Source organism: Schistocerca americana, chromosome 1 (genome assembly GCF_021461395.2).
Source record: "Schistocerca americana isolate TAMUIC-IGC-003095 chromosome 1, iqSchAmer2.1, whole genome shotgun sequence".
In the NCBI taxonomy this organism is placed as follows: domain Eukaryota; kingdom Metazoa; phylum Arthropoda; class Insecta; order Orthoptera; family Acrididae; genus Schistocerca; species Schistocerca americana.
Genome location: NC_060119.1, coordinates 416,631,722 through 416,643,966, shown reverse-complemented (window position 1 = coordinate 416,643,966; position 12,245 = coordinate 416,631,722). Strand labels below are relative to the sequence as shown.

Sequence of the window (12,245 nt, the reverse complement as noted above, 5' to 3'; positions counted from 1 at the left end):
ACCCATGTGATTTACCAACTGACCTGCCTACACTGTGAAGCTTTCTATGTGGGAATGACCAGCAACAAACTATCCATTCGCATGAATGGTTGCAGGCAGACAGTGTTTGTTGGTAATGAGGATCACCCTGTGGCTAAGCATGCATTGGTGCACGGCCAGCACATCTTGGCACAGTGTTACACCATCCGGGTTATCGGGTTATCTGGATACTTCCCACTAACACCAACCTATCAGAACTCGGGAGATGGGAACTTGCCCTTCAGTATATCCTCTCTTCCCATTACCCCCCAGGCCTCAACCTCCGCTAATTTCAAGTTGCCGCCACTCATACCTCACCTGTCATTCAACAACATCTTTGTCTCTGTACTTCCGCCTCGACTGACATCTCTGCCCAAACTCTTTCCCTTCACAAATGTCTGCTTGTGTCCGTATATGTGCAGATGGATATGTGTGTGTGTTTGCGTGTATACCTGTCCTTTTCCCCCCCTAAGGTAAGTCTTCCCGCTCCCGGGATTGGAATGACACCTTACCCTCTCCCTTAAAACCCAAATCCTTTCGTCTTTCCCTCTCCTTCCCTCTGTCCTGATGAAGCAACCATGGGTTGCGAAAGCTTGAATTTTGTGTGTCTATCAACAAACCAACGCTTTCGTTTGGTAAGTTACATCATCTTTGTTTTTAGATATATTTTTTCCCACGTGGAATGTTTACCTCTCTCTCTCTCTCTCTCTCTCTCTATATATACACACACACACACACACACACACACACACACGACACTAGAGGATAGCGGGATTTTTGGAGAGGAAAAGGAGCCCAACTTTAAAAAAAAGTGTAGTATCTGTTCTTTTCAGCTTAATATCTGATACGTCCTGCATTGCACGACCAGAATTTTAAACTCATTTTTGGCTTATGACGGAGTGCTAGGGGCTTGCTCCACCTCTGTCGCGGGTTGGCCCGGCATTGCAGTACCGCCGCGATCGGCCCACCAAAAATTAATTAAAATACAGCCTGAAATGGGTTAACATTCTGCAGTGATCAGATATTCCGCTGGTAGCAAAACTTGTCGTAGTTGTCGATGTGCCCAGTAGTTAGCTGCTTACACACCACGATTTCTTTTAATTAGTTTAAGATTATCTTAAGAAAATTTTTTTTTGCTGTTTGCCGGACCGCACTTGCAGCCGCGTTACACTAGGCAGGTAATTTATGGGGGCACAGAACAGTGCCTTCGGATGCCTCGTTGGCGTCTCTTATGGTCCGGCCACAGATAATTTTAATGAAATTTTTTGGAGTTATAACCTTAGCTCCTCGCGAACGTCGTCGTCGCCGTCGCCGTCGCCGTCGCCGCCGCCGCACACACGCAGAATAGGTGTGTACACACACATACGCAGTGGGCGGTTGACGATGTAAGCACTCGACTAGGTGTAGCTCGCCCCGGTGTAGCTCGCTCTGGGCTGGCGCTGCTGTGGGACGGCCTCACGGCTTCTCCACTGCCCTGGCAGCTAGCGGCGTTCAAATGGGAGTCGCAGTTTACTCCTTGACATGGAGGGTAGTACTGGGCTGTTGACGAGTGCTCTCGTGAATTGTCGTTCCTTCCGGCACTTGCTTTTGCGATGTTTTCGACGGTCGCCTGTTGCCATGTGCCGTGTGTCACTCCCACATGTGGAGTGCACACGCTGCAAGCATTTAGGCCCTTCCACTGCGATTTTTCCTTATGGCTTCTCGGCCTTTTGGCTAAGAAGCACCCCCCGGTCGGAGCGGTCCGTTGTGCTCTGTAGCAAGTCGCGTTTCGTGGTCGTTTTCGTTTGTTTTTGATTTATCCAGCGTTGATGTTTTTGCGGTGAATATGTCGAACCGGTAGAACAGTATTCGAAGCGTATTCGACAGTCATCAGCCTTTGAAATACAGGAATGGATATTTGGTGATCTGAAAGTACCAGAAAATGACGTCGACACATTTCAACTGGATTTTGTACTATTCTCGTTATTCGTGAAATTTCTCGACCAAGAGAAATACGAAAAGTATGGCCTGGCACTCGCGGGTGAGCACCCGTTCCGCTACTTCGATGGAACCGTCGGAACAGTGCATATAGTGCCATCTGGCTTTGCGACACGGACTGTGCGGGTATTTAACGTACCCCCTGAGTGTTAAAATGAAGTAATCGGCCGTGTCCTGTTGCGATATGGCAAGGTGCTTAGCATCACGAATGAAAAATGGGGCAGTGCCTACCGTTTCCAGGGCAACAGCGGAGTCCGTAGTGTTCGTATGGACCTCCGCCAGCACATGCCGTCATATTTAAATATTGTGAGTACAAGGGCACAGGTTACCTATATAGGGCAACCACAGACATGCTCCCTCTGTCAATCCACGGAGCATCTATGCGTGGAGTGCCCGCGCAGGCGCCCTGTGCAACTGCCGCGGGAACGCACTGAAGGTGACAACCTTGTGCCTCTTCTCAGCGAGATAGTGGCGGGTGCTGCCCACCGAACCGCTGAGAGAACTGACGAATCGACCCCGGGTCCGTCAGGAGAGGTGAAAACGGTACCTAGTGCATCTGTTGACAGCCCTATTGAGATTGTCTCGGACCAGACGCCTGTAGTGGCAGTACCGCCGGCGGCGCCTAGTGCGCCCGCTGTGGCCAGTGACGTTGTCACTGTAGAACAGATGGAGGTAGTTCTTCCTACCCCGCCCCCACCGGCAAATGACCATGTGGACGCTAAGTCCCCCCGGCGTCGTCACAGGCGCAGGAAGGGGAGCCAATAACAGCAGGCGGAGGAGGAGGCGTCATGCGTCCCCCTCCTGAGAGCAGCAGTGAGGCTGAATCTCAGGCCTCATCAATTACACGCTCTGTTTCCGCTGACCGCTCGGACGGTATGCGGAAAACTGCTCGCCAATTAGAGGCGCTCATTAGTTCATCACGAGATCGGGGAGCAGTCCCCCCAAACCGTAAAAATGAACAGGGTAGCGAACAGCCGCTGCAGCGCACTCGCACCCTCTCACATACTGCTGCGACTGAGCCGTCTGCGCCGCCTGGTTCGGACTATCCTGCCGATGGGGGAGAACTGAACTGGGCTGACGACGAAGAGAACGATATGCGTGATTGTGTGGGCTCATTCCCACACGTGCTGTCTGGTATTTGTCTTTAACATCTGGGGTGATGTAGCAGGGTTATAGTTTCGATATTTACACACCTGCTTACATACAACCATGACCTCATCTGACGTTACTTTCTCTGCGTTGCTTTCTTATGCCTGCAACTGACCGTCAGTGCGAGCCCTCTCCCTTTTAACAGTAAATATCAATTCCTTCTCCAACCCAGTAAAATTACGCTCTCTGAAGGACTTTCTGCGCCTTGGTGCATTTAATGTGGTTTTTCTCCAGGAGGTTTGTGCCCCGTTTCTCTCTGACCTGGTTGGTTATGAGGCACTATATAACATCGACCGTGACGCCAGGCGGGGCACTGCTTTGCTTTATAGATCAGAGTTAAGTCCATCCTATGTTACAAAACTACCCAATGGTCGCGTTCTTGCATGTATCATTCAGGATGTTCTTTTTATTAACGTCTATGCTCCTTCAGGAGCTAATCACAGGCATGACAGAACAACACTTTTTACGTCAGATATCACCCCTTTCTTGACAGCTCGTCGTCTTATCGTGTTTGGCGGAGATTTCAACTGTGTGGTAGCCGATGCTGATCAGGTCCCAACGCCTATGAGGTGTGAAGCACTCGCTTCACTCCTTCAGGCGGCTGACCTTAATGATACGTGGCGCCACTTTCATCCCGCCTACACACAATTTACTCACATATACCCCACTGGGGCAAGCCGTATTGACCATGTTTATGTCTCTGCTGATTTGATTCATGCCCTTTGTGCCGTCCAAGTCATTCCCGTGGCCTTTAGTGACCACTGTGCATACTCTTGCTCCTTGCATATCACGGGTCCAACCCCGGTTCCTCGGGGCACCTATTGGAAGATGAATACACTTCATTTCCCAACACCCGAACATCGCACACTTGTCACGAAAACATTGCGGGATTGCATCGCGACTGCATCAAGGTACAACACCACTGTGGTTTGGTGGCCCCGCTGTGCGAAGCCGCCGCTGCGATGTGTTATCCAGCAACATAGTCGCGAAGTCGCTCACTGGAAGTGTAGCACATTAGTCTTCTATCAACAATGTCTAAATGATGCACTAACCCTTCCTGCTGACAGGTATGACCAGCTACGCGTGCGCCTCAACAAAATTAAAGCGACAATCCTTCGCTTCTCTCGGGAAAAGGCCGAGGGGATGGTGGTGAGGTGCCGTTCCGCATCCATGATTAAGGGCGAGAGGCCATCCATCTATCACCTAGCCTCTGAAAGGAATCATGCAAAGAAGAACACCATTCTACACCTTAAAACAGACGATGGTACACGCCTCACAGACTATCGTGAAGTCCTCAAACACCTAACAGACCATTATACGCACCCCTTCCAGAATGTTGAGGTAGACGTCGCCGCCCAACGAGCACTTATCGGTGGGGTCCCGACTTCATTGGATAGTCGAGACCGCGACTGTTTGATTGAGCCACTCACACTCGCTGACCTCACATCTGTCCTCCTTGCCTCACCAGGACAAAAATCACCTGGCCCCGACGGTCTCCCTTATGAATTCTACCAACAATTTTTGGGAGCTGTTAGGAGACCGCTTCTGCAAAATGTGCGAGGAGATTTTTGCTGGTTGCGAGCTACCCGCCGATTTTCTAGCTGGACGTATTACCCTTATTCCAAAGGTCACAGGTCACTGTTGGGCTAAACACCTACGTCCCATCACCGTTCTTAACACTGATTATAATTTGGTGGCACGAAGTGTGGCTTCATGTCTTAAACAGGTAATGAATAAGATACTTTGTCCCACTCAATCATGTGGCATTTCGAATCGAACCATCTTCACCGCCGCTTCTATATACTGTGATGCTGTCTTACTCACCGCCGATGCTCGACCCCCGGCTGCAATTCTTTCCCCAGATTTCGCCGGTGCCTTCGGTTGGGTCTCCCATCCTTACCTGCTGGCCGTTATGTCGCAGATGGGTTTCGGGGAGCGCTTCGTAAGAGTCATCTGACACTTCTTGGATGGAGAAAATTCCACAATCGTTGTGAACGGCTGCAGATCACGACCAATTCCCATTAGACGATCAGTTCGACAAGGGTGTCCATTGTCAATGTATATATTCACTTTGGCGCTGGACCCCGCAATCTGTTACCTCCAGAAACCATCCTTGTAACCATTTCCTTGTACACAAATATTCTGCACATCCAGGGCCTCGCTGTGATGGAGCACTTCCTTTCACGCCTATCACCTGCCACCCTACCTAAAACCTCTTTCCTCATTACCTCTGCCAGCTTCATCCTGACTCACAACTTCTTCACTTTTGAAGGCCAGACATACCAACAATTAAAGGGAACAGCCATGGGTACTAGGATGGCCCCCTCGTACGCCAACCAATTTATGGGTCGCTTAGAGGAAGACTTCTTGGTCACTCAGGCCTGCCAACCCAAAGTTTGGTACAGATTTATTGATGACATCTTCATGATCTGAACTCACAGTGGAGAACAACTCCAGAATTTCCTCTCCAACCTCAACTCCTTTGGTTCCATCAGATTTACCTGGTCCTACCTCAAATCCCATGCCACTTTCCTTGGCGTTGACCTCCATCTGTCCAATGGCCAGCTTCACACATCCGTCCACATCAAACCCACCAACAAGCAACAGTATCTCCATTATGACAGCTGCCACCCATTCCATATCAAACGGTCCCTTCCCCACAGCCTAGGTCACCGTGGCAAACAAATCTGCTCCGGTCCGGAATCCCTGAACCATTACACCAACAACCTGAAAACAGCTTTCGCATCCCGCAACTACCCTCCCAACCTGGTACAGAAGCAAATAACCAGAGCCACTTTCTCATCCCCTCAAACCCAAAACCTCCCACAAAAGAACCCCAAAAGTGCCCCACTTGTGACAGGGTACTTTCTGGGACTGGATGAAACTCTGAATGTGTCTCTCCAGCAGGGATACGACTTCCTCAAATCCTGCCCTGAAATGAGATCCATCCTTCATGAAATCCTCCCAACTCCACCAAGAGTGTCTTTCCGCCATCCACCTAACCTTCGTAACCTCTTAGTTAATCCCTATGAAATCCCCAAACCACCATCCCTACCCTCTGGCTCCTACCCTTGTAACTGCCCCCGGTGTAAGACCTGTCCCATGCACCCTCCCACCACCACCTACTCCAGTCCTGTAATCCGGAAGATGTACACGATCAAAGGCAGAGCCACGTGTGAAAGCACCCATGTGATTTACCAACTGACCTGCCTACACTGTGAAGCTTTCTATGTGGGAATGACCAGCAACAAACTGTCCATTCGCATGAATGGACACATGCAGACAGTGTTTGTTGGTAATGAGGATCACCCTGTGGCTAAACATGCATTGGTGCATGGCCAGCACATCTTGGCACAGTGTTACACCGTCCAGGTTATCTGGATACTTCCCACTAACACCAATCTATCACAACTCGGGAGATGGGAACTTGCCCTTCAGTATATCCTCTCTTCCCATTACCCCCCAGGCCTCAACCTCCACTAATTTCAAGTTACCGCCGCTCATACCTCACCTGTCATTCAACAACATCTTTGTCTCTGTACTTCTGCCTCGACTGACATCTCTGCCCAAACTCTTTCCCTTCACAAATGTCTGCTTGTGTCTGTATATGTGCGGATGGATATGTGTGTGTGTTTGAGTGTATACCCATCCTTTTCCCCCCCCAAGGTTAGTCTTTCCGCTCCCGGGATTGGAATGACTCCTTACCCTCTCCCTTAAAACCCACATCCTTTCGTCTTTCCCTCTCCTTCCCTCTTTCCTGATGAAGAGACCGTGGGTTGCGAAAGCTTGAATTTTGTGTGTGAGCTTGTGTTTATTTGTGTGTCTATTAACATACCAATGCTTTCGTTTGGTAAGTTACATCATCTTTGTATATATATAACATTCCACGTAGGAAAAATATATCTAAAAACATAGATGATGGGACTAACCAAATGAAAGTGCTGGCAGGTCGACAGACACACAAACAAACACAAACATACACACAAAATTCAAGCTTTCGCAACAAACTGTTGCCTCATCAGGAAAGAAGGAAGGAGAGGGAAAGACGAAAGGATGTGGGTTTTAAGGGAGAGGGTAAGGAGTCATGCCAATCCCGGGAGTGGAAAGACTTACCTTAGGGGGAAAAAAGGACGGGTATACACTCGCACACACACACATATCCATCCACACATATACAGACACAAGCAGACATATTTAAATATGTCTTTAAATATGTCTGCTTGTGTCTGTATATGTGTGGATGGATATGTGTGTGTGTGTGTGTGTGTGTGCGCGAGTGTATACCCGTCCTTTTTTCCCCCTAAGGTAAGTCTTTCCGCTCCCAGGATTGGAATGACTCCTTACCCTCTCCCTTAAAACCCACATCCTTTCGTCTTTCCCTCTCCTTCCCTCTTTCCTGATGAGGCAACAGTTTGTTGTGAAAGCTTGAATTTTGTGTGTATGTTTGCGTTTGTTTGTGTGTGTGTCGACCTGCCAGCACTTTCATTTGGTAAGTCCCATCATCTTTGTTTATATATATATATATACATTATTGAAAAAAATCATGACTATTGATTCCAAAATTGAATGTCACCCTGGTCTACTCCCTTAACAAAGATTATGAGCTGGTGCATTGTCTTGATGCAGAACCCACGACTTGTTCTTCTGCAGTTCAGGGTGTTTTTTTTATTATATTCTCATTGATTTCAGCAAGGTACCAATGTTGATTAATAGTTTGACCTTCAGACATCCAGTGGAGATACCAAATTCCATAAACATTGCGTTGCAACTTGATTTGTTCACTCGAGGTTTTTTGTTCTCAATGAAGTTGGGCCTTTGCAATGCACGGATTGCCGCTGTTCTGTGTCATAAGTGAAAAACCGAGATTTGTCACATGTTATCATTCCTTTCAAGAAATTAGGATCATTTTCAGTGGTTTTCAAAGTGCCATTATAAACATTTTCAAGAGTTTCTTTTTGCTCAATCGTGAGAATTTTTGGCTCCAGTTTCTCATGTTAATTTGTTTATGTAAAATTTGCCTTATGTATTCTTTGTCAGTTCCTACAGTTTCAGCAATCAATCAAATGTCACATTGAATCTGATTACCTACTTTTTTGATACTTTCATCCATTTGAGTTGAAGGGTGTTCCGGGTGTGATTCATCTTCAACATCTACTCAGCTATCTTGGAAACACTTGAAACACTCGTGTATGTGATAAACAGTCTTCACCATACATATCTTTTAGTAAACAATAAGTTTCAATAGCAGTTTCTCCAAGTTCCATGTGCAACTTCAAGACAATTCATTTCTCTGGTATTACACTTTTAATTTTTCTGAAAAAGCAAAATAACAGTTCTTACACATACAAATGCCACAGCCAAGCTGCTCTGTCTATAGACACCAGAGTTGCTGCATTTGACTGAAAAGACTTCACACTTCACAACTATTAGTTGTTCCTCTTTGGCACATGCAAACTTCCTTTGTGACAGCATCAGTCCTGTGATTTGATACCCACAGCTCGTATTGCTTGCTTCAGTATATGAGAATATCTCACAAAAGTACCTGGCAAGTAAGATTAGAAATCTTTGAGCTCACACGGAGGCTTACCAACAATTGCTGTTTCCACACACTATTGACAAATGGAACAGGAAAATTTGGGGGGGGGGAGGGGGGGGGAGGGAGTGACAGTGGTACACAAATTGATACACCATAAGGAGGGTTACGAAGCATAGAATAGATGTGCATACACACAAAATGTTGTCAGTGATCATGTGGCAATCGTTCCAACAATTACCATCAAAGTACAAAGTGCAACTAAAACAGAAAGAAAGACCTATAGGTTCCAAGAATGAAAACAATCTGCCAAGCTGTGTCTACGCCACGTCCCCACAATATCATTATTTCCAGGGGTGCTAGTGCAGCAAGGTATGCAGGAGAACATATGTGAAGTTTGGAAGGTGGGAGACAAGATACTGGCTGAAGTACACCTGTGAGTGTGGGTCATGTGTTGTGCCTGGATAGTTCAGCCTGTACAGCACTTGCCTGAGAAAGGCAAAGATCTCAGTTTCGAATCCTCGTCCAGCACTCTGCTTTAATCTGCCAGAAAGTTTAAGATTTACATGTTCAGTAAACTAGATAAAGAGACTGTAGAGTCATTTCACAAACAGGGACTTGAAACAGTTTGCTATGGAGAATTACAAGTCTATAAGAACAATTGAACAAGCATTGGATAAATACAGGGATTAGACAAAAATATGGAAACAACATAAGAAATGTATCCTTGAACATAAATTCAGATGCTAGCCAAGCCTGCAGGTTATACTGTTGTGTTTGACCACAAATAATAACTGTGCAGTGCCCTTAACATGTTCCAAGTGTCAGTCGAGGTACATTATGTCAGAGGTAAGTGAATTCAAATGTGGGCAAATTGTTGGTGCTCATATGGTGGGTGTTTCCATAACAGGGTTAGCTTAAGTTTTTGGTGTTTCAAGAGGCACAGTATGGAAGATTTATACTGCCTACATGGAAAACAGAAAACCATCATCCGCTAAGTCACAATGGAGACAAATGTGTGCGTTAAGTGATTGTGATAGATGATTATTGAAAAGGATTGTGATGAATAATGAGAGAACAAGAGCTGCAAAAGTCACTGCACAACTGAATGTTGCACTCATGAACATCGTCGGAACCGAAACAACATGAAGGAAGCATGGTGTTCCATGAGACCCATGGTTACTCTGCAAGGTCACATTACTGCCATGTATTATTTGATCATTTTGACTGATCAGGTACATCCCATGGTAAAATGTTTGTTTCCCAATAGTGACGCCATGTTCAAAGACAATATGGCCCCTGTTCACACAGCTCACATCATCCAGGACTGATCTCGAGAGCACAAGGCTGAACTGTAACATCTCCCCTGGCCATCACAGTACCCAGCTCTCAGTATTATTGAGCATACTTTGGAGAGAAGAGCAAGTGATAAGATTCCCTTGGTAACCGTAAGTGACCTGTATTTATCCATTGTGAGGTGACTGGAAGCTATTTTGAAAGGCAACAGTTTTTCTACACCATATTAGGTGTGGTAATGTGTTGTATTTTTGGTGTTTCCATATTTTTGTCCACCCCCTGTACGTACATAGCAGAAAAGTTCATGAATGGAGGGACTCTCCCAGTCACTGTAAAGAAGGAAGGAAGATTAGAGTTTAATGTCCCATCAACAGGATTGTTAGAGACAGAGCATATGATTGGACTGTTTTCGTTAAGAATGAAAAAAAAGCTCGGCCAGCGCTTTCAAAGGAAAACATCCCAGTATTTGCTAGAGCGTATTTGGGAAATCGTAGAAAATGATGAATGAAACACAGTTGTCTGTCAAAAGGGCAATGAGTGCTACCTTTAAAAAACATCTAAAAAAATCTAGTTATATGTTAAGGCTGTCAGTGGTGCTAAAGTAAGTGTCCAGAAACTCGTGCATGACATGAACTGAAACTGAGGATAGCAAAAATAAGCAGAAGTGCTGAATTCTATTTTCCACTGTTACTTTACAAAGGAAGATCCAGAAGTACTGTCTCAGTTAAATTCTCGCACTCTTGATAAGATGAGTAATGTGGATATTAGTATCAGTGGTATTTAAAAGCAACTGAAACATGTAGGCCCTAGGATTAGATGGAATCCATATCAGGTTCTATACAGATTTTTGCAGCTGAGTTAGCTCCCATTTCAACCATAATGTACCATTAACCACGGACCTTGGACCAAGCCAAGGAGGGGTGGCTTGCATGCTTCAACAATACAGATAGCTGTATCATAAGTGCTATTTAGGCAGCAAAATAACTGATGAGGCCGAAGTAGAGAGGATATAAAATGCAGACTGGCTAGAGCAATAGAAGTGTTTCGGAAAAAAGAGTAATTGGTTAATGTTGAATATTAATGGATGTATAAGAAGTCATTTCTCAAGGTATTTGGAGTATAGCCTTGTATGGAAGTGAAACATAAACAATAAGAAATTCAGACAAGAAGAGAAAACTTCTCATTGTCGGGTTCATAGTCATGTAGAATTTTTTAAAGAACATTATATTCACTGTTGATTGTAGAAATTATTTATTTCTATACTGCATTTTCAAGTGATACTGCAAAAGATTTTGCTTCAGCACACATACATACATCTCATTGTCAAAAATAAGGGAACAGGAGCTTCTGAATGTTAAATGAGTAGATTGAGTAATTAATGAACTAATGGGGGAGGGGGGGGGGAATAAAAATTGTAGGAAGAGACCACGGGATGGGTACAGTTAGCGGGGTCAAATGGGTGTAGGTTGCACAGACACTGAGATTTGTACAGGATATACTAGCATGGAGACATGTATCAGACCAGTATTTGAACTGAAGACAACAGCAGCTAATCACTTGAATAAAAAACTGGGCTTAATATCTGGTAGAAAGCACAGGACACACTCCTCTACAAAAAGGGTATCTGAAGTGATCTATAAACTTACTGTCCCATATCACTGACATCCATCCATTGTAGAATCTTAGAACATATTCTGAGCTCTAAGGTAATGGCTTATCTCAAATGGAAAGACCTTTTTCACACCAACTAGCATGGTTTTCAAAAACATTGTTCATGCAAAATATCACCTTTGCTTGTCTCGCATGATGTCCTGACATCTATGGCTCAAGGCTCAAGTAGATGCAGTATTTCTTGACTTCTAAAAAGCATAGACTCAATAATGAAGTACTATCTGAAGACAATTGCACCAATATCTGGCCAAATGTTAAGATTTCAAAATGGTGCAAATAATTGCAACTTGCCTCAAATGTTTAAAAAAAAAAACTGTGTAGTTCATAAATTGCAAAAATTTAGTTTTCCTATTTCTGCAATATCTAACAGTCACAACTGGAGTCAGCCATTTTGTATAAATATCTGGGTATAACAATCTGTGGTGGTATAAAATGAAAAAATAATGTAGGCTCAGTAATAGATAAAACAGGTGACAGACTTCAGTTCATTGGTAACTTATTGGAAAATGCAGTAATTCTACAAAGGACATTACTTATAAGACACCCATGTGACATATTCTAAAATACTGCTCAAGTGCATGGGTGTCATACCAAGTAGGAC

General features: G+C 45.1%; 1 non-coding gene across 1 annotated transcript; it reads left to right on the top strand.

The window, feature by feature from the left end:
- Positions 1-791: 791 nt before the first annotated feature.
- LOC124553886 lies at positions 792-991 on the top strand. Its single transcript, XR_006968158.1, has one exon. It is a non-coding gene; the product is annotated as a U2 spliceosomal RNA (small nuclear RNA).
- Positions 992-12,245: the final 11,254 nt, after the last annotated feature.